The sequence below is a fragment of the Carcharhinus amblyrhynchos genome, chromosome 4 (genome assembly GCF_965287045.1).
Source record: "Carcharhinus amblyrhynchos chromosome 4, sCarAmb.v2.hapA, whole genome shotgun sequence".
Taxonomy (NCBI): Eukaryota; Metazoa; Chordata; class Chondrichthyes; order Carcharhiniformes; family Carcharhinidae; genus Carcharhinus; species Carcharhinus amblyrhynchos.
In genome coordinates, this window is record NC_137327.1 from 125,260,550 (window position 1) to 125,285,289 (window position 24,740).

Consider the following 24,740-nt stretch of genomic DNA (forward strand, 5'->3'; position numbering starts at 1 on the left):
CAACTTTACAAACTGGTGTAAGCCGAATAGGATGCAATTTATTTCTCAAACATGTGATTAAAAGTTGCTGAAGTCAATTGCTAAATTTTGAAAATTTTGTTTGGCAACAAAAGGTATAAATTTCTGTAAAGTGCTATAAACGATCTAATCTGTTTTTCTGCTTGACTTTCTGTTTCATCACTATGAATCGATAGCTTTTAGCCTGAGCTACATGCTCTGGCAACATGATACTTTCTGTTGCTTCAGAGAGATGTGCAACAAATGGTGTGTGAACTGTATCATTTCTGATGCATGTCCAACAGTAGAATGGATCACTGAACAGCATGTAACATCAGTGCTCTGAATATTTCCTGCATTGAGTCAAGTGCTTGCCCGCTCAGGGTGCATTTGTACAATGCAGAATGGTTTTCTAGGTAACACTTGACTCTTTTGATCTCCTGGACTGGTTTCAATCATCAGAGGAGAAGAATTTTCCAGAATATGTTTCCTTTCTTGACCTTGTTTTTTTTTGTGAGTTTCTTTACTTCTCCTCAGAGATTATATGGCTGCAGGGAGTATGGTTGGAAATGCCTAGGAATGATGGTCCAGCTATCAAGAGTGTTTTTTTCTAATTCGTTCAGGGATATGAGTGTTTCTGACTACGCCAGCATTTATTTTCCATCCCTAATTACCCTTGAGAAAGGGCTGGTGAGCTGTCTTCTTGAACTGCTGCAGTCCATAAGTTGTCGGAATACACACAGAGCAGATTGGGAGGGAATTCTGAGATTTTCACGGTGAAGGGACAGCCATATATTTCCAAGTCAGCACGGTGTGTGGCTTGAAGGGGAACATGAAGGTGGTAAAGTTCCCATTTCTGCTTCACTTGTCCTCCTAGGTCAATGGCTACATAGCTGAGAAAACTAAAGATCTCCCCAACATTTCCTGTTACATTTTTTCCCCAATTGTATTCCTGTAGATGCAGCTAACAAAATTTCAATAAGCATATTGATTCCCTTATGATCTGAAACTTTTGTTCTCCATCATGAAAAGCTTTTGTACCCAGGCTTGACAATTATCTTGGAACAAAGGCAAAATGCTTAACTAGAAAAATAAACTTGCTTGCTACAGCTTTGCTTCATCTTGACAGGCAGAATAAAATGCACCAACAGCAAACATCCACAGGTTAATGTTACTTGTTATGATTTATTTGCATAGAAAATGACACTCACAAGCAAAAGACAAGGTAACCCACTAAAACACTATAATAATGAGTCATGCACAATGGTCGTAATTTTACTGTCCCACCCACCACGGGAATCAGAGCTAGTGAGGGCCAGACCATGGAAAGATCTGTTGACCTTGGGTAGGATTTAAGATGGTTTCAAAATGAGCGAGGCTGTAAAATTCCACCCGAATGTGAACTTGCTTTACCATTTATTCACAAGTAGAAACAAAGATCAGAGTCTTTATCGGTTTTGTCATCCAATATTTGGTTACATAGTTTCCAAGATGCACCACAGGAACTCATCGAGGCTCCTTAGACTTCCAAAACCCACAACCTCTAGATGAACAAGAGTAGCAGATAGATGGGGACGCCACCAAATGGCAGTTTCTTTCCAAGCCACTTGCCATCCTGACTTGGAAATATATCACTGTTCCTTCATTACTGCTGGCTCGAAATTCAGGATCTTTAGGAGGACAAGTGGCATAAGCTTCATTGATACTGCATTGAGTTCAAAGGAAAACTCAACACAGACAGTCACCCAAGCCAGGAATCGAACCTGGATCCCTGGTGCTATGAGTGGTTTGTGCTATCATGCCACCTCCTAATTAGATATACTAAGAACAAATGCAACACTCACACTATTGCGTTAACTGAAGTCAGTCACTCACCACCATACCAGTGTCAAATCTCAATGAATCTATTTTTCATTGCTCTCCTTCTAAGACACATTGCTCATATCAAGTTAATATATTGTCCAACATTATATTATTGTGATTGCAATAAACTTTGAGACTGGAATCTTGTGTTATTGATTGCATCACCTTAATCCTATTGTCAGCAAATTTCAAACTTGACTATTAAATAATAAATATAACATATATAAAATAAAGTTTATTTATTAGTCACAATTAAGACTTACATTAACACTGCAATGAAGTTACTGTGAAATTCCCCCAGCCGCCACACTCCAGCACCTGTTTGGGTCAATGCACTTAACTACCACGTCTTTCAAACTTGGGAGGAAACCAGAGCACCCAAAAGGGACCCAAGCAGACATGGGAAGAATGTATAAACTCCATACAGGCAGTGACCCAAGTTGGGAATTGAACGCAGGTTCCTAGCACTGTGAGGCAGCAGTGCTAACCACTGTGCCACCAATATTGACCGCTGAATGTGTGTTTGCATCTTACATACAATCAATCGTTTATTTTGAATTTGAAAGATGCTTGTGCATTTTTGGGAAAAGTTTATTTTCCCTGTGAAGTTACAGAGTTTAATGTTTTCCTTTGAACTGCATGGGTTTCCTCCGAATGTTTTGGTTTCCTCCCACATTCCAAATATTTGTAGGTTCAATGGATTAGACATGGGAAATGTGTACGGTTAAGGGGAGAGGGTAGGGGAAAAGGCCTGTGTAAGATACTCTGTTAGTGAGTTAGTGCAGACTCGATGGGCCAAATGGCCTCTTCTTTGCTGTAAGGATTCTACATTGTCATGTTGGTATTTCTTGTTGGAATTGGTCTGTATTGGTATGGCAACAGGGACCGCTTAATTTATCGAATAAGCAGCCTCTTTGGCTTTGTCTGTACTTTTGTCATCTGCTGTTGGTTCTGCTGGTTTCCTGGATCTGGCTTCCAGATTCAGTTCCCAATGGCAGGTCTGTAAGTTCCCTCATACCCTCCGATAGTGTGTGTGGAAGAGGACACTTTTCTTTTACTCCATTGACCATGGAACTAGCACATATACAGCATAAGCAATTGGCACAATGTGATACTACATTTGGCATAACTGTGGCGATATTACATTTCCAGGGTGTTTCTCAACCAGGAAACTCTATACCCTTGGGGAGTCAACCATTTGTTATGCATTGATTCATGCCCACAATTGACCAGGTAAGCCAACCTCTGCAGATCAATCGTTGCCTCCTGTTCTTTCAGAGTCAACAATGAATGTTGTTTCCAGTGGGGCCAACAAGGAGGCATGATGACGCTCTTGAGGGGCAAGAACACGAGACTACCAGAGTGGTAAACATCCAGACGGGCTCTCTTGTGAGACCTCACTCAAGTCAGTCATAGTTACTTCTGCCTGCCATTGTTACCCTACACACCACACCCCAGGAAGCTGAAAAGACACAGAAGAGCTTGACAAACTCTCAACTTCCCCCGCCAGTTATTTCCTGAATGAAATAAAAACATTAAAAGACAGGTCATTATCATATGGCTGCTTTGGGGAGCCATCTTTCTTATGCTACAGCAGTGACTACAAATGCATAATTGGCTGCAAGATGTTTGAGTATGTCCTGAGTTTAAGAGGACGTTATGTTTTATAAGAATAATATCTTGTATTAAATGCCATTGTATTGAGGGCATCAAAAAAAGTAAGTTGCAACCTTGAGGAACAGATCAAAGTGATCACAATTTTTTTAGAAATCAAGCATGAGTTGAATATATAAAGGCCACAGGCCTGTCCCAACTTATGCCAATATAATATTCTTTAAAGTTTATTTACTAGTGTCATATGTAGGTTTACATTAAAACTGTAAAATGAAGTTACTGTGAAAACTCCCCTAGTCACCAAACTCTGGCACCTGTTCGGGCAGACTGAGGGCAAATTTAACATGGCCAATGTACCAACTAACAGGTCTTCAGGACTGTGGGACGAAACCGGAGCACTGGAGGAAACCCCTGCCAACATGGGGAGAACGTGCAAACTCCACACAGGCAGGGACCCAAGCCGGGAATCGAACCTGTGTCCCCGGTGCTGTGAGGCAGCACTGTGCCACCATGCTGCAATCATGGCATAACTCCCCCACCCTACCCCCCAAAACTATCTGAATATCTGAAGCTTTGATTAGTGCCAGGAAAACCAGTGCATAGTGGCACAGTGCTTAGTATTGCTGCGGGTTAGATTCCCAACTTAGGTCATTGTCTGTGCAGAGGTTGCACGTTCTCCCCATGTTGCGTGAGTTTCCTCTGGGTGTTCCGGTTTCCCCCCACAGTCTGAAATACATGCTGGTTAGGAGTATTGACCCAAAGTCAGGTGCTGGGACTGTGGCGACTAGGGGAATTTCACAGTAACTTCATTGCAGTGTTAATGTAAGCCTTACTTGTGACTAATGAACTTTGCAGTGTCACATATTAAGCTAATCTTTCTCCACCTTATTGGTAACTGTAGCATTATATTCTGCACCCAACTCCTTTTCTTCTCCCCTCTGTACTCTATGAACTGTCTGTAACAGCTGGCAAGTAACAACACTTTTCACTGTATGCCAATACTTGTGACAATAATGAATCAATTCAAAATATTTCATTACTAAGGAATCACCTGCGAGATAAGTTATACTGAATTGTACTGAAGCCTTAGAGACATCCAAAGATATGCAAGTTAGGTGGATTGACAATAGTAAATTGCTCCTTAATGTCAGGGGGGGCTGGTGGGGTGAATATGTGGAATTACAGGGAAAGGATAGGGCCTGGTTGGGATTGCTGTAGGTGCAGACTCGATGGACCAAATGGCCTCCTTCTGCACCGTAGAGATTCTATGATAAACACTAAATACCGCGGATGCTGGAATCTGAAACAAAAATAGAAAAAAAATGCTGGAAAATCTCAGTAGGTCTGACAGCATCTGTGGAGAGAGTACAGTCAACCTTTCCAGTCTAGATGACCCTTGAGCTTGAGCTCTGACATCTAGACTCCAAGCTTTGTCTCTACTCTCTCTTTCTTCACAGATGCTGTCAGACCTGCTGAGATTTTCCAGCATTTTTCTGATTCTGTTATTCACTTGAATATGTCTTGGTGGGGTGGGGCGGGGGAGCTCACCGTGTTCATTTTGTCACCTTGAACACTTTGACACATCAAGAAAATTGAAGGAGAGAGAGAAAAAAATGACTCAGACCTTCCAGGCGTCAAAGATCCATTTACCAGAATGGTGACGTACCTTTGAAGGAATGACCTGGAGAGGCATCCCCGACGGTTAACTGACATGTCAGCTAAATAAGCATCGCAAACTCAGAAGGATGCCCATCGACAGGCGATGGTACAGATTCTCTCCTGCTCGCCTTCGAAGGACACGTGAGGCGGTGTTGCTGGAGAATCTTTTTTTAGGGGAAGGAGGAGGGGGCTGTAATGCCCAGAACAGAACAGGGAAGCCAGCAGGGTCGCTTTGTGGTCAATAATGATACAGCAAAGCAGAAGGAGCTGAAAGATTAACAGCCGGCAGACACACTGCGCACATAATCAGGAGCCAACTCTGTGCAGAAAGAGCTCTGCCATCTCGCAGAAAGAAAATCCTTCCCACTTAGAAACCCCCCTCCAATACAGGCAACACTTTTCTAAGCACGCCTCTGCTCGCTGCTTCTGATATCAGAACAATGTGTTTTCATTAACCCTCGACAGGTAGAAGCCGCATAATTGATGCACAAGTAGTTAAATGGAAATTCATTCAGCATCCAGGCTTATTAATGATTACCGCCCGTGTGCCGTTTAATTTCCTACCGCAGATGCGGAAATTATTGCCAGATTGGGTCATTCGTAAAACTTAATTGCATGTATGTGTGATTTAAACCTTCTAATCCAAGCCCTCCGCGTGCTTCTTAAAAATCAATAACGACCCCCCCACAAACGTGGCATTTAATTTTAATAAATGTCCATTTATTAATGCCCTTGAATTGGACGGCAATTTTTTTCTAGCCTGATGTTCAATACCCTGTAATCGGAGAGGGAAAGAAAGGGGGAAGGAGGTGTGATGCATCCAGAGGCAAATGACTGACTTTCAAGTTGGGTCTTGCCAAAAATATCATTTTTAATGATTGTTGCTGCACTGTGCGAGATATGGCAGTGTTCCCGCTAGGCGGCGTTGATGGTACAGTTAAGGATGGTGATGATGGGGGGGAGAAGGAACAGCTAAGATTGTTTTAGAATGGACCCAGGGGAATTTTATTATTATTTTTCGCCTTGTATCTGGTGGCTGCTAACCATGTCGCCTCTGGACCTGAAAGTGTGTTAGCAGGATGATTGCACTGGAGATAAGGGGGGAGAGGCTCTGGATGGGTGGGGGGAGAGAAAAAAAAAGCAACAACTGCTGTGATAGCAGTTTTTATAAGACGTTCTGCTCTCCCAGCTCACTGCCTTTTGGAGCCAGCAAGAGTGGAGAGTATCTGTGTGAGCTTTAGACACTTCCCAGCTTTCTGAGAGAGAGAGAGAGTGAGAGTGGCAGGAGGTAGAGAGAGGGGGGGGCGGTGGTGATGGGATGGAAGGAGGTTGGATTCTGAAGGCTGCTATTCGGGATTTCACCATCATGTGGGACATGAGACGGAGCAGGCGAGAGTTGACAGAAGCGTTAACGGCAAGAAAGTGCAGAGGAATAGCAGCCACGGCAATTTGATTGCAGAACCAAACAGCTACACAACTGGAGCGGGAACAACCTTCCCATTCCCCTGCCTTCTGGATGCACAAGATATCTGCTTGCCCCTGACCATCGGGAATGTTGAACCATTTTGGAGGGGAGGAGGGAGTGGGGGGATGACTGAGTGATGGGGCCAAGACGGATTTCAGAGACTGATCTGTGCAACTGTTGAGATACCTTACCCCCCTCTCTTTTTGGGGACTCAAGAGATACCCCCGTGTGAAATTGATAACCGTCGGTGCCGGAAAAAGGTTCGCCAAGATGTTGAACTGATGTAAAAGAGAGGGAGTGCGAATGTGAGAGAGAGAGGGGGGGCTGTGAGTGTGTATATGTGTGTGTGTGACAGCCAATTCCACCCGAGGCTGAACCGATCCCAGGGAAATGTGCATCGGAATCAGGCAGCCGCTCTCCCACCGCAGAAGACCCGCAGCCAACCCGGAAAATCGTAGGACGATACCCGAAAATTAAACGGAAGAACTCGAGGCGGATTTTCTTTAAAGCGGCAGCTTCCTCCCTCCCTCCTTCTTTTCCCTCCCCCGCACTCGAAATTCCCAGGAAACTGGTAAGACGCCCACATGCTTGTGATTCCCTCCCTCCCACTCACTAATGCATTTCGTATAAAAAAAGCCATCCTGTATTTATTTATTTTTTAAACTTAGCAGAGTTTGTTTTGTTGAAATGACGTGTTTTTTCCCCCCCACTCTCTCCCCAACCAGAGCAGGAAAAGCATGCAAAAAAAAAACAACTTTAGCTCAGTAAAAGTTGCCCCCGTTTGTATTTTCCACCACACTGGCTGTGGCTTTGGAGACCAAACTCTTTAAGTCCTTTAACTCTGACTGAAGGCTTCTGCAGGTCTCCCAGTACGCGCCTTTAGTTAAAAATTGATTCCTCTGTGTTGAGAAATGGACCTGGAGCTCAGTATTTGTGCGTTTCTCTCGTCAGGTAAACATTCTGGAGAAATGTTCGACTTGTTTTGTATTTGCGTGCAGGGCCAAAGTATGCAGCCAATTTATACAAACATCTAACTCGGCTGATAGTTGACACTTTTTCTCTCTCGCTCTCCTCTCTCCTCTCTCCAATCCTGCTTTGCATCCTCCAGTTGCATTTTGAGCCAGTTTCCCCCCCTCGCCGTCTGTAAGAATAAAAGGTGACAGCGCGCTATCAATCGTGATGCTTAACGACTGGGGCTAGTTCAGTAACAAGTTAGCAAGCGTGCCTGCTCCAAGGTGATTTATCCATTGACGGGAGCTGTGTAGATCAGACGGGCTGGAAGCCCCGATCGACTGCGCCAGGCTCTCGCTGTCACTTTCAGCACCCGGAATCATCTGTAATGAACAGCGAATGGAACTCAAACAGGGTTTGGCAGCCTCCTAAACAAGTAATTAAGCGCAACAGGGAACAATGTCTGGTTATTGCTCGCTTGTTAGGAAGCGCTTTCATTTATTCGTGTTTAATTTGTACATATTGTTGCGTTTGTTTTTTTTTTAAATACTCGAGTGATACAGTTAAGGAGGTGTGCGGTCGTTGGGGAAATCAAGTGTGGAGGAATCCCTGTAACTAATGATTTGACTGTGTCACAGTGCATCTGGAGGGTCCGATTGCTGTGCGTTCTGCCTCTCTCTATATAGAGCCCAGACACCATGGGCTTTGACCATGCAGCATGCACACACACGATGGGCCAAATGGCCTCTTCCTGCGCTGCTATGTTGCCCTGAGTATCCGAAACCTCACTGTGACCTGGCTGATGCGTTTAATTTGCAATGGTGAAGGGCTTTAACTGCGTTAATTGTTAAAGAAAGGATTGCATTTTGGAGGAAGCTTTGTCAAGGTGTGCAAGAGGAAACTTACACTCAGCCAACCTGAAGACATCTGATTTCCAATCCAGAAGGGTTTACATCTTCACTTCAAGTTTAGGATCTAATAAATTCGACTTTGCACGGTAACACAATTTTTAGTTCAAGATTTTCAGCTGAGAACTCTCAACATTAATACTCGCACAGAGTCCTGAGGATCTTCACTGCGATTGAAGGTTACCTTTTTTTTAGTTCAGTCACTGATTTCCCCTCACTTGCCCGTTGTCCGCTAACTTCTGACCCTCATTCCAATGATTTCAGTCTCACCGATTCAACAGTCTAATGTATCCAGCTGTCGCATCGTCTGACAGCTGCTTAGATGTTTTTTGACGGCGATAACTATTTGAACTCAGACCCGATAAACTGCAGAAACGGATGATGCTGAGCTCTGACAGCACAGCGCATTGAACGAGTTCTCCAACAGCCGCTTGAGTTTCCCATATATCTGCCCCTCAACCATAGATTCCTTATTGATCGGGGATGCCAGTGTGAACGATAACTGTTGGGAGTATTTGGGAGCAACATTAGCGCAAGATATATGGGAAGGGAGGGGGCGCTTTACCTTAACAGAGAGACAGATTGACACTAAATTACTGGGAGGATTGATACTGTTGTCTCTCTGGGGGGATTTTCATCACTGAAGGAGATTCTCACTATTGTATCACGGGTAGGAATTAACACTCTTGTATCACGGCACAGTGGTTAGCACTGCTGCCACACAGCTCCAGAACGTGGGTTCGATTCCTGGCTTGGGTCATTGTGCACGTTCTCCTCGTGTCTGCAAGGGTTTCCACTGGGTGCTCCCACAGTCCAAAGATGTGCAGGTTGGGTGCATTGGCCATGTCCCTTAGTGTACCAGGATGCATTGGATAGAGGGATTAGGGGGGTAAATATATGGGATTAAGGGATAAGGCCTGGGTGGGATTGTTGTCAGTGCCAACTTGACAGGCTGAATGGCCTCCAGCACCGTAGGATTTGTATGATTTTAGTTGGGGATGGGTATGTTGATACAATTGTGTGGGTGGAATTGACGCTGTTGTATCACGGGAAGTGATTGATAAGAACATAAGCAGGAGTAGGCCATCTAGCCCTTCGAGCCTGCCCCGCCGTTCAATAAGATCATGGCTGATCTGAAGTGGCTCAGTTCCACTTTCCCGCTTTCCCTCCACAACCCTTAATTCCCTTGCCTACCAAAAACCTATCTACCTGTGACTTAAATATATTTAGCGAGGTAGCCTCCACCACTTCAACGGGCAGAGAATTCCAGAGATTCACCACCCTTTGAGTGAAGAAGTTCCTCCTCAACTCCGTTCTAAACTGCACCCCCCCCCCCCTTATCTTGAGGCTGTGTCCTCTAGTCCTGCTGTCCTTTGAGTGGGAAGAATCTCTCCACCTCTACCCTATCCATCCCCTTCATTATCTTATACGTCTCTATAAGATCCCCCCTCATCCTTCTCAACTCCAACGAGTACAGACCCAGTCTATTTAGTCTCTCTTCATAGTCCAACCCCCTCATCTCCGGTATCAGCCTAGTAAACCTCCTCTGCACTCCCTCCAAGGCCAAAATATCCTTGTGCAAGTGTAGCGACCAAAACTGCGCACAGTACTCCAGCTGCGGCCTCACCAGTGCCCTGTACAGTTGCAACAAGACCTTCTTGATCACCTGCTGCACCTGCAGACTGGGTTTTTGTAACTCATGCACAAGGACCCCCAGGTCCCTCTGCACCGTAGCATGCTGCAGCTTTTCACCCTTTAAATGGTAATCCCTCCTAGTATTATTCCTGCCAAAGTAGATAACCTCACACTTGCTAACATTGTACTCCATCTGCAATGTTGATGCTACTGTATCAGGGTCGGATTACATATGAACATGCAAATTAGAATTAGCTAGCCAATATTCTATCCATGCCAATAGTTACTCATGAACTACTATTTTCCCCATAACCTTTGCTATGGCACTTTATTAAATGTCTTCTGGAACTCTAAATACAGTACACCCACTGGTTCCCCTTTATTCACAGCACATGTGGCTCCTTCAGAGGACTCCATTAAATTGGTTAAATATGATTTCCCTTGTACAAAATAATGTTGACTTGACCTGATTGATTTAAATTTTTCAAGTACACTGCTATAAGTTCGTTAATAATGGTTTTTAACATCTTCCCAATGACAGATGTTAAGTGAACTAGCCTTTAGTTTCCTGCTTCCTGTCTCCCTCCCTTTATTTAGAAAGGAGTTACATTTGCCATTTAATGAAACCTTCCCTAAATGTAGGGAAATTTGGAAAAGTGAAACCAATGCATCGATTGTCTCATTTGTGACTTCTTCCAAAACCTTTGGGTGAAGTCTCTCCTGACCTCGGTTTGTCAGCCTGTGATCCCAACAATTTGCTCAATACCATTTCCCTAGCAATAGTAAATTTCCTGAGTTCCTCCCTACCTTCGTTTCCTGATTTACAGCTATTTCTGGGCTGTTACTTGTGTCATATATAGTGAAACCTAATACAACATTTCTGTTTAATTCACCTATCATAGCCTAACTTTCCATTAGTAATTCCCCAGATGTATTTTTTAATCGAACTAATGCTCACATTGTTAACTCTTGTTTAAATATCTACAGAAACCATTGCCATCTGTCTTTATATTATTAGCTAGCTTTGTCCTGTACTTTTTTTTTTCTTCCTTTAATTATTTTATCATTCTTTGGTCTCTATATTCTTTCCCATCTTCAGACCTGCTACTTAACTTTTGCAAAGAGACACTTTTTCTTTAACCTTTCCTTAACGTGAATGCTGTTTTAACATTTCCAGTTAATCACAGATGGCAGGCCCACCCCTTTTGAATCTTTCTTTCTCTTTGTTGATTCTGTGTATTCTGAAATATCTGTTTAAATGTCTGTCACTGAACATTAATTGACATTTTGAAGTTTCTTTATCAGTCACAAATAGGCTTACATTAACACTGCAATGCAGTCACTGTGAAAATTTGCCATCTAGCTAGCTTCAGTTTCATGTCTGTATACTTGCCCTTATTTAAATTGCTAGTCTTGGACACACTCTTCCTTCCCTCAAACTTGATTTGAAATTCAATCATGATCGCTGCTCCCAAGAGTGCCTTTACTATGTGGTTATTAGTTCATCTTATCTCGTTGTACACTATTGTGTCACTGAGAGGGATTGGCAGTATTGTAGCTGGGACGGATTGATGCTATTGTATCACTGGGAACAATTGATACTGTTGTAACAGGGAGGACTTGGCACCATTGTAGCAAAGTGAGACTGGCTCTATTGTACCAGGGGAAGGATTGACACTCTTTTGGGGAGGGACTGATTCCATTGCAAAGGGAAAGGTTGACACTATTGTATCTGCAAGAGGTTGATATTAGCATACTGGGGGAGGTATAAGCACTACTGTTTTAGGGAAAGATTGACACTATTGTACCGAGCAGGATTGATCTATTTTATGAGGGAGTAATTGACACTCTTGCATTGGGATGGGATTGACAATATTGTATTGCTAGGGATTGACACTCTTGTAATGCATATGGATTGAGAATAGTACATCACTGGGAGGTATTGCAATGGACAGGGATTGAGGAAAAAGTCAGTGATGGGGTGGTCTCTTGGCCACCAAATAATAACATCACGGGGCAGGTAATAAACAAAGAAATAACTCATACATGGTATGGCAATTATCATGGGGGATTTTAGTCTACATGTCAATTGTTCAATCCAAGTCGGTCAAGGCAAACTTGAAAAATTCATAGAATATATCTGTGATAGTTTCCTCAATCAGTATATAATGGAAGCTGCAACAGAGCAAGTTATCCCAGATCTGGTCCTGTGTAATGAGGAGAAGAATAATTAATGATCTCACAGGGATTCTCTGAGCGATCACAGTATGCTTGAATTTTAAATACAGATGGAGTGTGAGAAGGTAAAATCCAAAACCAATGTCTTGTGCTTAAACAAAGGAGACTACACTGGGATGAGGGAGGAGGATGGTTAAGGTAGACTGGGAGAAAAGACTTTATAGTGGGACAATTAAGGAGTTTTGGAAGACTTTCAAAGTGATTTTTCAGTGCTCAGCAAAATTATTTACCAGTAAAAAGAAAGAATTGTAGAAAAAGAGATAATCAATCATGGTTATCTCAAGAAATAAAGGCAGGTATTAAGTTGGAAGCAAATACATACAAAGTGGCAAAGATTAGTGGGAAACTAGAGGATTGGGAAATCTTTAAAGGTGAATAGAAAGCCACCAAAAAAAAGCTATAAAGAAAAGTAAGATTATGACAGTAAACTAGCTCAGAATATAAAAACAGATAACAAAGGTTTCTATAAATGTATAAAATGAAAATGTGATGTCACTGTTTAAAAAAAGAAGGTAGACAAACCAGGCCAGTTAATTAACTTCTGCTGTGGAGAAAATGCTTGAATCTATCATCAAGGGAAAAAAAAACGAGATATCTGGATGTAAATTGTCCCATTGGACAGAAGCAGCATGAACGGCAGGTCGTGTTTAACTAATTTATGGAATTCTTTGATGTCATTATGAGCAAGGTAGATAATGGGGAACCGGTGGATGCGGTGTATCTGGATTTCTAGAATGTATTCAACAAGGTGCTGCACAAAAGACTGCTGCATACGATAAAGGTGCATGATGTGGCACTATTTATTCGCATAGATAGTGGATTGGGAAACAAAGCAAAGAGTGGAGATAAATAGGTGCTTTTCTGGTTGGCGATCAGTGACCAGTAGTATGCCTCAGGGATCAGTGCTGGGACTGCAATTGTTTACAATTTAAACAGATGATTTGGAATTGGGGACCAAGTATAGTGTGTCAAAATTTGCAAGTGACACTAAGATGAGTGGTAGAAGTAAGTGTGCAGAGGACGTTGGGAGCCTGCAAAGGGATATAAATAGTTTAAATGAGTGGGTAAGGGGCTGGCAAATGGAGTGCAATGTTGGTGAATGTGCAGTCATCCATTTTGGTAGGAATAACAGCAACGTGGAGTATTATTTAAATGGTAAAAACATTGCAGCATGCTTCAATGTGGAGGGATCTGGGTGTCCTTGTGCATAAATTACAAAAAGTTGGCTTGCAGGTAAGTAGGTAATTAAGAAGGCAAATGGAATTTTGTCCTTCATTGTTAGAGGAATGGGACTTAAAAACAGCGAGATTATATTGCAGCAGTATAAGGTGGTGGTGAAGCCACACTGGGAGTACTGTGTACAATTATGGTCTCCTTACTTGAGAAGACATGTACTGGCACTGGAGGGAGTGCAGAGGAGATTCACTAGGCTGATTCTGAAGTTGAGTGGCTTATGAGGAGAGCCTGAGTAGACTGGGACTGTATTCATTGAAATTTAGAAGAATGTGGGGAGACCTTATAGAAACATATTAGATTATGAAAGGAATAAATGATAGAAGCAGGAAGGTTGTTTCGACTAGGAGGTGAAACTAGAACTAGGGGGCATGGCCTCAAAATAATTGGAAGCAGATTTAGGACTGAGTTGAGGGGGAACTTTTTCACTCAAAAGATTGTGAATCTGCGGCATTCCCTGCCCAGTGAAACGGTTGAGGTTGCCTTGTTGAATGTTTTTAAGGCAAAGATGATAAATTTTTGAACAGTAACTGAATTAAGTGTTATGGTGAAGGTGAGTAAGTGGAACTAAGTCCACAAAAAGATCAGCCATGATATTATTGCATGGTGGAGCAGGTTCAAGGGGTTAAATGGCCTATTCCTGCTCCTAGCTCTTACCGTATGGAGGAGGGAATAACACTATTGGCTGAGGTAACCTACCAACCGACACAAGGACAGCTTCTTTCCTGCTGCCATCAGGCTTTTGAATGGACCTCCCTCGTATTTAAGTTGCAATAAAATTTAAGAACTAGGTTTATGAGAAAAAGATCATTTATTGGTCACAATTGGGCTTACATTAACATTGCAATGAAGTTACAGTGAAAATCCCCTAGTTGTCAGACTCAGGTACACCGAGAAAGCATTTAGCATGGCCAACACACCTAACTGGCACATCTGTTAAACTGTGGGAGAAAACCAGAGTACCCAGAGGAAACCCATGCAGACACAAGGAGAATGTGCACACTCCACACACACACACACACACACACACACACACACACACACACACACACACACACACACACACACACACTGACCCAAGCTGGGAATTGAACCCGAGTCCCCGGCACTGAGAGGCAGCACAAAACCCTAACTATAACTGTAACACTTCATTCTGCACCCTCTCCTTTTCTTTGCTGTGTATGATATGCTTTGTCTTTATAGCGTGCAAGAAACAATACTTTTCATTGTATAACAGTACATGTGTTAATAAATCAAATATTGTATTGGGGAGAGATTGACACTATTGTATCTAGAACCAGAGGGCACAACCACAGACTAAAAGGATGATCCTTTAAAACAGAGATGGGGAGGAATTTCTTCAGCCAGAGAGTGATGAATGTGTGGAACTGTTTGCTGCAGAAGGCTGTGGAGGTTAGGTCATTGAGTGCCTTTAAGACTGAGACAGACAGGCTCTCGATTAATAAGGGAATCAGGAGTTATGGGGAAAAAGCAGGAGAACGAGGATGAGAAAAATATCAGCCATGATTAAATGGTGGAGCAGACTCGATGGGCTGAGTGGCCTAATTCTGCTCACACGTCTTATGATGTCACTGGGAGGGGCGAAGTATATTGTTTAACTGCAGGGGGGGCGGGGGAATGAGAAGGACACTACTGCAAAGATTATGGATAAGGGCCTTGGTACTAAATCGTGTTCATTTCCCTTTTTTAACAAGGTATGTCTTATTGCTAAACTAAACCCACTTTTACAATGAGCAAAATCTGTAGTTAACAACATGATATATTTATTGTTTCTGGGCACAGTAGTCAAAATCCAGCCAGTTGGTTTGCTGTTGCTACATATGGCTTGAAAACTGATGTCCTTCTGGAGCACTGTCTGGGGGGTACTTCCTCAGTGTCTCACATGAGTGTGTGCTTGCGCGCGTGCACGCACACACATGTGCACACCTTGTGTTGCTGTATGTAAAAATGGTCCTCGTCAACCAAAGCATTCAGTTAAAGACTCACTGTTGTGAAGATCACATCAAGAAGGGCTAAATGTTTTTGGCATAGACCAAGTCAGGAAGTAAATAGTTCCAATTAATGAGCACTATTCGCAATCTCAGAATGTCTCGATGCACTTTTCGAAAATGGCTGCATTGGTTGTAGTGTTGTAATCATTTAGGAAGTGTGGCCACCAGTTAGTGCACAGCAAGCTCCCACATACAGCATTGTGATAATGACCAGGTGATCAGTTTAAGTGATATTGATTGACCAGAAAATTGGGGAATACCCTTGCTCTTCTTTAAAATAGTGCTGCAGGTTATTTTACACCCACCTGAAAGGTAAAATGGTGCCTTGGATTAAGGACTCCACCAAAAGGTGGTGACAAAGACAACAATAGTACTTTACAATATGGTAAAATAGCTGAAAGGATCATAGAATCTCTAACAGTGCAGAAGGAGGCCATTCGGCCCATCGAGTCTGCACCAACAACAATCCCACCCAGGACTTATCCTTGTAACACCACATATTTACCCCATGAATCCCTCTAACCTACACATCCCAGGACACTAAGGGACAATTTAGCACAGACAATCAACCTAACCTACACAGACACAGGGAGAACATGCAAACTCCAACAGACAGTAACTCAAGCCAGGAATCGAATCCATGCCCCTGGAGCTGTGAGGCAGCAGTGCTAACCACTGTGCTGCCCAGGGGTGTTGGCAAACAAAGTTTGACATTGAGCTCCGAAGCGAGTTGTTTAGACATGAGACCAAAGAATGCGAGAGAAACATAAGGGAGTTTGAGTCATACAGGCTCAAAGCATTGCGTCTGTTTTGTTCTCCACACACGCTATCGGACTTGCTGGGATTTCCCCAACGTTTTCTGTTTTTGTTTCAGATTTTCAGCATCTGCAGTATTTTGCTTTTATTTTTGGGAACTTCAGGGTCAATGCAGGGCAGCCAATGATGGTGCAATTAAACTCACCAATGCACAAGTAGCCAGTATTGGAGAAATGCGGAGGACTTCGAATTTGCATTCAAATTCCTGCACAGAAACTTGAACCCCTCACCTCCTGAATCCAAGAGCGCGTCTGACTGAGTCACAGTTCACAGCAGGGGAATTTACCCATCTTGCCCACCATGGGATTCATAGCAGGGGACACACAGATCACGCAAAGGTCTGTTGACCTCAGGTGGGATTATCTGGTATTGGGACAAGCACAACTGGAAAATCCTGCTCAAGATCTAAGAGTTCACCAAAATTGAAGAATTAAACTGGGTGCAAATGTTTGTCAGGCATGCAAGGGATTCCAACTTGCAACTTTTCAGTCAAGATTTTTTTTCCGGTTGCCTGTAAGTAGTTTTGCATCATTTATGAAAATGCTCATCTGTAAATTGATGGTCCCTCACCACACTTCCTTCAATTAAAACAAGAACACATCCCTACAAGGGCCTGTGGGAATTAATTACCACCGGAAGTAGTTGATGCCAAAGCATTGAATATAGTCAAGAGGCAGCTGGATATAGCACTTGGGGTGAATGGGATCTAAGGTTATGGGGAGAAAGCAGGATTAAGTTTTAAAGTTTACTTATTAGTGTCTTAAGCAGACTTATGTTAACACTGCAATTAAATGACTACTGAACTGGACGATCAGCCATGATTGTAATGAATGGTGGAGGAGGCTCGAAGGGCCAAATGGCCGCCTCCTACTCCTGTCTTCGATGTTTCTATGATTAATAAATAGGTTATTGATGCACTGTCTTTGAGCAAATTCAGGCAATTTCTTCTGCAAAGCTTAGATTTCGCTTTTTGCTTTTGCTTCTAGCTCTAAAGGAGGGCAGCCAATCTGCGGACATTTTCACTGACTCTCCAGCAGGTATACATAGTACCCTCCTCCTGCCTCAGTGGCAAAATGGCCTCTAGGGGATGCCAAAGTATTGACACGAACAGCAAGTCCAAAGCTCTAATATTACAGGCAATGAGACAGCTTCACAAAATGTTACTATTACAGAAATCCCTTTTGTTTGTTATGGGGTATAGACTTTGTCTGTTTTTTGTCCATTAGCCAATGGACAATGTTACTTTTCCTGAAAGATAATCATAGTTATTATTTCTATCAATTTGAATGGTCTGAGTTTTGGTAGTATTTTGAATGCATTCCTGAGAAAATACCTTATGGTGAAAACAAAGGTGATGAATTGTTTCTTGTTTTGGATGGACTGCTTTAATACAAATTTGTTTGCCTGGTTTCACTGCCACTTTAAACTCTTTATGACTGAGAATAAGTGAACTAAACCGAAAACTGTTTCTTACTGGTTTCTGAAGAGAAATCCTCTGGAAAAGTTATCGCCATTAGTTAGCATTTAAAAGTTAAAAAAAAAGCTTTGACCTGCCAGTCACAGTGGTACAGTGGTTAGCACTGCTGCCTCTCAGTGCCAGGGACCCGGGTTCAGCTCCCGGCTTGGGTCAGTGTGTGTGTGCAGACACATTCTCCTTGTGTCTGCATGGGTTTCCTCTGGGTAGTCTGGTTTTCTCCCACAGTTTAACAGATGTGCTGGTTAGGTGTGTTGGCCATGCTAAATGCTTTCTCAGTGTACCTGAGTCTGACGACTAGGGGATTTTCACTGTAACTTCATTGCAATGTTAATGTAAGCCCAATTGTGACTAATAAATGATCTTTTTCTCATAAACCTAGTTAAGTTTTATTGCAATCCCTCCCTTCTCCTCCCTATCTGTTTTCCAGCTGTTCCTCCCCTTCTTGCAGGAGATCAATTTTTTTCCTTCTCTTTAGTTCTGTAGCAGAGCCAGGTAGACTTGAAACATTTTCTCTCCTTCCAGATTCTGCCAGACCTGAGAGGTTTTTCCAGCTTTCTCATTGTTTCAGATTCCAGCATCTGGAGCATTTTGCTATTTACGTTTGATTGACTTTCTGTGGTAACATAAAGATGAATATGGTGCGAAAACAGTATTACAAGTGACCCACATGAAACTTGATGTCTTTGACACTTTCCGTTACCAATACAGAAATGATGTAACCTTAATGAACAATGTTGTTAATGGAAATACAATAATAATCCTTGAATATCAAAATAAAGTTCTTAAAGTTTAATTATTAGTGTCACAAGTAGGCTTAAATTGACACTGCAATGAAGTTACTATGAAAATGCCCTAGCTGCTACACTCGGGCACCTGTTCGGGTGCACTGAGGGAGAATTTAGCATGGCCAGTGCACCTGATCAGCATGTCTTTGGGAGGAAACTGGAGCACACGAAGAAAACCCACACAGACACAGAGATAATGTGTAGACTCCACATAGACAGTGACCCAAGCCAGGAATCAAACCCAGGTCCCTGGCACTGTGCGGTAGCAATGCTAGGCACTGTGTCACCATGCCATCCAGCTATCATCTCAACCATATGTTCTTCTCCTTCAAAGATTTACATAAGAGTGACAGTGATGATTTATACCAGACTGTGGAGCAAATCAAAAAGAGATAAAAGATCTGCTGAAAGGTTAAGAAACGGGGCAAATTTTCCCGTTCCACCTACCACAGGAATTGTAGTGGGTGAGGGCCTGGTCATGGAAAGGTCTGTTGACCTTGGATGAGATTTTCCAGTTTTGAGGTGAATACAACTGAAGATCCCGCCCCATAACTCTGTTTCTCTCACCACACATACCCCCTGACCTGTTACGTATTTCCAGAATGTTCATTTTTTTTTCAGATTGCCAGCATCCGTAGTATTTGGCTTTTGTGTTTCAGGTCCGCCTGCTCGGTTGGCTGATACTTCCACAATCCAATACAGGAAAGATCTTTGGTTCCAGTTGGCTTTCTGTCTCTGCCACTTTTGGAATTTGAAATTTGCTCTTTGAAGCATTTGTGTATTGCAAAATACAAATCGTTTTGCTGGCTTAAACAGCTCTTATTTGTCACTGTCCTGCTTGAGCTATTAGTCACTACTTTTGGATTTCTGTGGCAGCATTTTCAAAGGCATGGGAGGTGTGGTGGGGGTGGGTTTGGCTCTCAGCCGGCACCCTCCTTCTCAATATCAAGTCTCTCAAACGGGCACAGAGTACCTTTAAATGTGAGCCCACCGCCCCCCAGTCACCTGAACCCGAGATAGTCACAAGCAAACCTGGCCAGGATTGCTGCGATATTTCTTTATATGGCAAGACCCCTGTCTGCCATTGGTTGAACACAGTGACAGTGGAAATGAGGCCCTGAAGTGGCCACTAAATACCCACTTAAGGACAACAACTTGAATGGAGATTGGAAGGTCACCCATGCATCTTCCCAATCTGGACTTTATCAGAGGGAAGAGCGAAAGACCCCTGCACAGGGCAACACAATGGCACAGTGATTAGCACTGCTGCCTCACTGTGCCAGTGACCTTGGTTTAATTCCCAGCTTGGGTCATTGTCTGTATGAGTCTGCACGTTCTCCCCGTGTCTGCGTGGATTTCCCCTGGATGCTCCAGTTTCCACCCACAGTCCAAAAGACATGCTGGTTAGGTCGGTTGGTCGTGCTAAATTCTCCCCTCAGTGTATCTGAACAAGTGCATGAGTATGGGGACTCGGGGATTATTACAGTAGCTTCATTGCAGTGTTAATGTAAGCCTACTTGTGACACTAATAAATGAACTTTTTAAAGCTTTAAACACCCTTTGATTTGATCAGATGACACCCAGCCCACCTCCAAACTTGCTGAGATGGGAGTGAGAGGGGAATATGCATAAGGGATATTACATTCTGTTTATTGTATTCAATTCAAGACACCATGTATCTAGGAAGAGTGTCAAGGCCTTGGCATGAGTGCATATGGAATTTACTGGATTGTAAATGCACAACTTGAATATTGTAGGATATGCAGAGGGACTGTTCTCTATGGAGCAGAGCAGGAGAAGAAGAGATTTGTGTTCAAAATCATAGAATGTTGGGCTAGAGCAAGTAAGTGTTTCCCAATTTCAGATGGCACAGGGAGGAACTGTTTTTCCAATTTCAGGTGACACAAGCGTAAGACAACTGGGGGAGAAAAAAGGCCAAAGATGCGCAAACTTTTTTTTTCACCTGGTGGTTGCGATCTGAAATGTAGTGCCTAAACGAGTGCCTAAAGTGGTGGCGGATTCAGCAATGACATTCCAAAGAGAATTGGGCAAATACTTGGAGAGAAGCAATAGACAGAGCTGTGCAGAAAGAGGAATCACGAATGGTGCTGAACATTGTGGAATCATCGTATGGTGGTGATATTTTTCTGATGGAGGGAAGGTCGTTGATGAAGCAGCTGAAAATGGTGGGCCTAGTAGACTACTGTGAGGAACTCTTGCAATGTTGCTGGGGCTGAAATAATTGACTTTCTACAACCAAAACCATTTGTCTTTGCGCTAAGTATGGTTCTAAACAGTGAAAAATTTTGCCCCAATTCCCATTGATTCCAGTCTTGCTCGAGCTCCTTGATACCACATATACTTGGTCAAGTGCAGCCTTGATGTCAAAGGCAGTTATTTTCCCCTCACCTCTGGACTTCAGCTCTTTTTGTCAATGTTTGAACAAAAACTGCAATGAGGTCAGTGGCCCTGGCGTAGCCCAAACTGAGCATCAGTGAGAATAGCCTTAAAATAACAAGGAGCAGATTTAGGAGTGAGTTGAGGAGGAACTTCTTCACCCAAAGGGTTGGAATTCCCTGCTCAGTGAAACAGTTGAATGTTTTTAAGGCAGAGATAGATTTTTGAATAGTAAAGGAATTAAGGGTTATGGTAAGCAGGCAGATAAGTGGAGCTGAGTCCACAAAAAGATCAGCCATGATCTTATTGAATGACAGAGCAGGCTCAAGGGGCTGATGGCCTACTCCTCCTAGTTGTGTTCTGATTATTGAGTAAGTGCCACTTGATAGCAGCATAGGAGCAGGAGTGGGCCATTCAGCCCTTTGAGCCTGATCTGCCTCACCATTCAATAAGATCATGGCTGATCTGGTTGTGGTGTCAGCTCCAGTTTCCCATTCGCCCTTGTCAATGAAAAATCTCTCTTTAGCTCTGCCTCGAATAAATTCAGTGACTCAGCCTTCACTGCTTACTGGGAAGTGAATTTCACACATAACAAGCCTTTGAAAGAAAATAATCCTTCTCATCTCTGTCTTGAAAGGGAGACCTCTTATTTTTAAGCTTTATCTCCGAATTTAAGATTCTCCCAGGAGTGGAAAAATCCTGCTATTAACCCTGTCAAATCCCTTCAGAAACTTAAATGTTTCAAGAAGATCAAGCTTTATTCATCTAAATTCCAATGGTAAAGGCCCAATCTGTTCTGCCTTTCTTTATATGATAAGCCCGTCAGCCCCCATCTGAGACAAGTGAATCTTCTCTGGACTGCTTCTAACAAATTCCAGTTTTATTCTGATTGAGAGTTGACTGAAGGCACTGTAATTGGTTGAGTTGGATTTGCCGTGCTTTTAATGGGTGGGACATACCTGGGCAATTTTTCACATTGCTGGGTAATGCCAGTGTTGTAGCCGTATGAGAACAACTTGGCTTGTTCTGGAGCAGTATCTAATGCCTTCACCCTTTTTTTGATATCACTTGGATTAAATAGAATTGATTCAACATTGATTTGATTTATTATTGTCACATGTATTCGTATACAGTGAAAAGTATTGTTACTTGCGCACTATACAAAGCATACCATACATTGGGAAGGGAAAGAGCAAGTGCAGAATATGAAGTTACAATCATGGCCAGGGCATGATCAACTTAATGTGAGGCAGGTCCATTCAAAAGCCTGATGGCAGCAGGAAAGAAGCTGTTTGAATCAGTTGGCACATGATCTCAGACTTTTGTATCTCTTTCCTGACAGAAGAAGGTGGAAGAGAGTATGTCTCAGGTACATGTGGTTCTTGATTGTGCTGTCTGCTTTTCCGAGGCAGCAGGAAGTGGAGACAAAGTCAATGGAGGGAGGCTGATTTGAGTGATGGACTGGGCTTCAGAAAGCATTCTTTCTGTTGTATTACAGCTTGGTATGGCTCCTGCTCTGACCAAGACCGCAAGACACTTTTGCAGTGTCTTGCAGTCTTGGACAGAGCAGGAGCCAAACCAAGCTGTAATACAACAGAAAGAATGCTTTCTATGGTGCATCTGTAGAAGTTGGTGAGAGTTGTCATGGACATGCTAAATTTCCTTAGTCTTCTGAGAAAATAGAGGCGTTGGTGGGCTTTCTTAACTATAATGTCAGCATGGAGGGACCAGGACAGGTTGTTGGAGATCTGGACACCTAAAAACTTGAAGCCCTTGACTGTGTCTACTTCATTCCCATTAATGTAGACAGGGGCGTACGCTGGGACCTCAGGAGGTGGCCGAGATGGATCTTCCATTCAGCACAGGATATAAGCAAATTAGTACGGATGCTGGAATGTGAAACCAAAAGACAAAATGTTAGAACACCTCAACGGGTCTTCAGCTTTGACAAAGGGTTATCTGGACTTGAAACATCAGCTCTTCTCTCTCTTTACAGATGTTGGCAGACCTGCTGAGATTCTCCAGTATTTTCTTTTTTGGCCTCCATTCAGCACCTTTGGCTGAAGATTGTTGAAAAATGCTTTCACCTTTTCTTTTGCACTGACATAGTGGGCTCCTCCATCATGGGTGATGGGAATATTTATGGGTGGGAGAGCACACACCCAGGGATGATGAGGATAGTCAACAACAAAAGCAGAGAATGCTGGATCTCATCAGGTCTGACAGCATCTGTGGATACATAACAGAGCCAACGTTTCGAGTCATGGTGGCCCTTCATCAGAGGGGGAAGGTTGCAAAAGTTAAGATTCCAAGGCCAAATCAGTTTGAGTCAGGTAGATGGATATGTGTGCCACATCTGTCGGACAAGTTTCTCTAAAATTAAAGGAGTGAGTTTTAAGAAATTAGTTCAAATTCAAGTTCCAATACAGAAGATGATATCCTGGAGCAGAAGGAACAGATAGAAGATTTTCATTTTCACATTTCAGAAAGCTCAAAGTGTAAAGGAAGTGTAACGTGGGATTTAAGCATATGGACTGCACCAAGGTTAAAAAAGAAAGATACTTTATTCACAGATATCAGAACTGTCTGAACTCTCAAGCACAAGTGTAATTTGAAGAAACAAACTATTTACAGTGAATATTCACCCAATGCTTCAGATTTCACTCTACTGGGAGCCTCGACTCCTGAATGCAGTGTCTCACCAGGTGTGATTAGTTGCTCTAGTACCTGGCTACAGCCTTGTACTCCTCTCTCCAGAAGGCCTCTGGTACCTCCTCCTTCTCTAGACCGTGCTTCCAGATTTCTTCAGTCCACTCTGTGAGCAGAGACTCTACCTCAGGCATTCAGCAGGACTTTGGTTCCTGTTCCAAGGAAAGCATCCAGGCTGACTGGATCCCACATCTAGCCTTTTCCCAGGCCGAGGGCCTGTGCTGGTGGGTGCCCTATGGTGAATCTTTTCTGTGCTGGTGGGTGCCGTTTTCTGGAATCGGAAGCCAGAATTTGGGATGCCGAAGACCCATTCACCTCCCCCTATTACAGAAGAAAGGCAACCAGTTCTTCTATTCTAGCTCATGAAGGTGAAGTTTATACCCATTGTGGAGTATTTTTTGATTTGATTTATTATTGGTACACAGTGAAAAGTATTGTTTCTTATACACTATAAAGACAAAGCATACTGTTTGTAGGGAAGGAAAGGAGAGAATGCAGAATGTAGTGTTACAATCATGGCTAGGATATAGAGAAAGATCAACTTAATGCAAGGTAATGTCCATTCAAAAAATTGACAGCAGCAGGACAGAAGCTGTTCTTCAGTTGGTTGGTAGGTGTCCTCAGACTTTTGTATCTTTTTTCCAAAGAAAGAAGGTGGATGGGACAATGTCCGGGGTGTGTGGGGTCCTTAATTATGCTGGCTGCTTTTCCGAGGCAGCGGGAAGTGTAGACAGTGTCAATGGGTGGAAGGCTGGTTTGCGTGATGGATTGGGCTACATTCACAGCCTTTTGCAGTTTCTTGCAGTCTTGGACAGAGCAGGAGCCTACCAAGCTGTGATACAACCAGAAAGAATGCTTTCTATGGTGCACCGATAAAAGTTGATAAGTCATAATACTATAACTATAGTATTAGTTATGGTAACTAATATTATAAAATTAGTTTATAGTATTTCCTATAAAGTAAGGAAATACCAAATTTCC

The 24,740-nt window shown here is 42.9% G+C and overlaps 1 protein-coding gene across 1 annotated transcript in view; it reads left to right on the forward strand.

Moving 5' to 3' along the window:
- Positions 1–7,099: 7,099 nt before the first annotated feature.
- The window catches only part of LOC145342469 (X-linked interleukin-1 receptor accessory protein-like 2), a 624,731-nt gene continuing 607,090 nt past the window's right edge, over positions 7,100–24,740 (forward strand). Inside the window, exon 1 of the mRNA XM_080188033.1 lies at positions 7,100–7,169. The gene's annotated coding sequence lies outside the window, so the exon portion shown is untranslated. The remainder of the gene's footprint in view (positions 7,170–24,740) is intronic.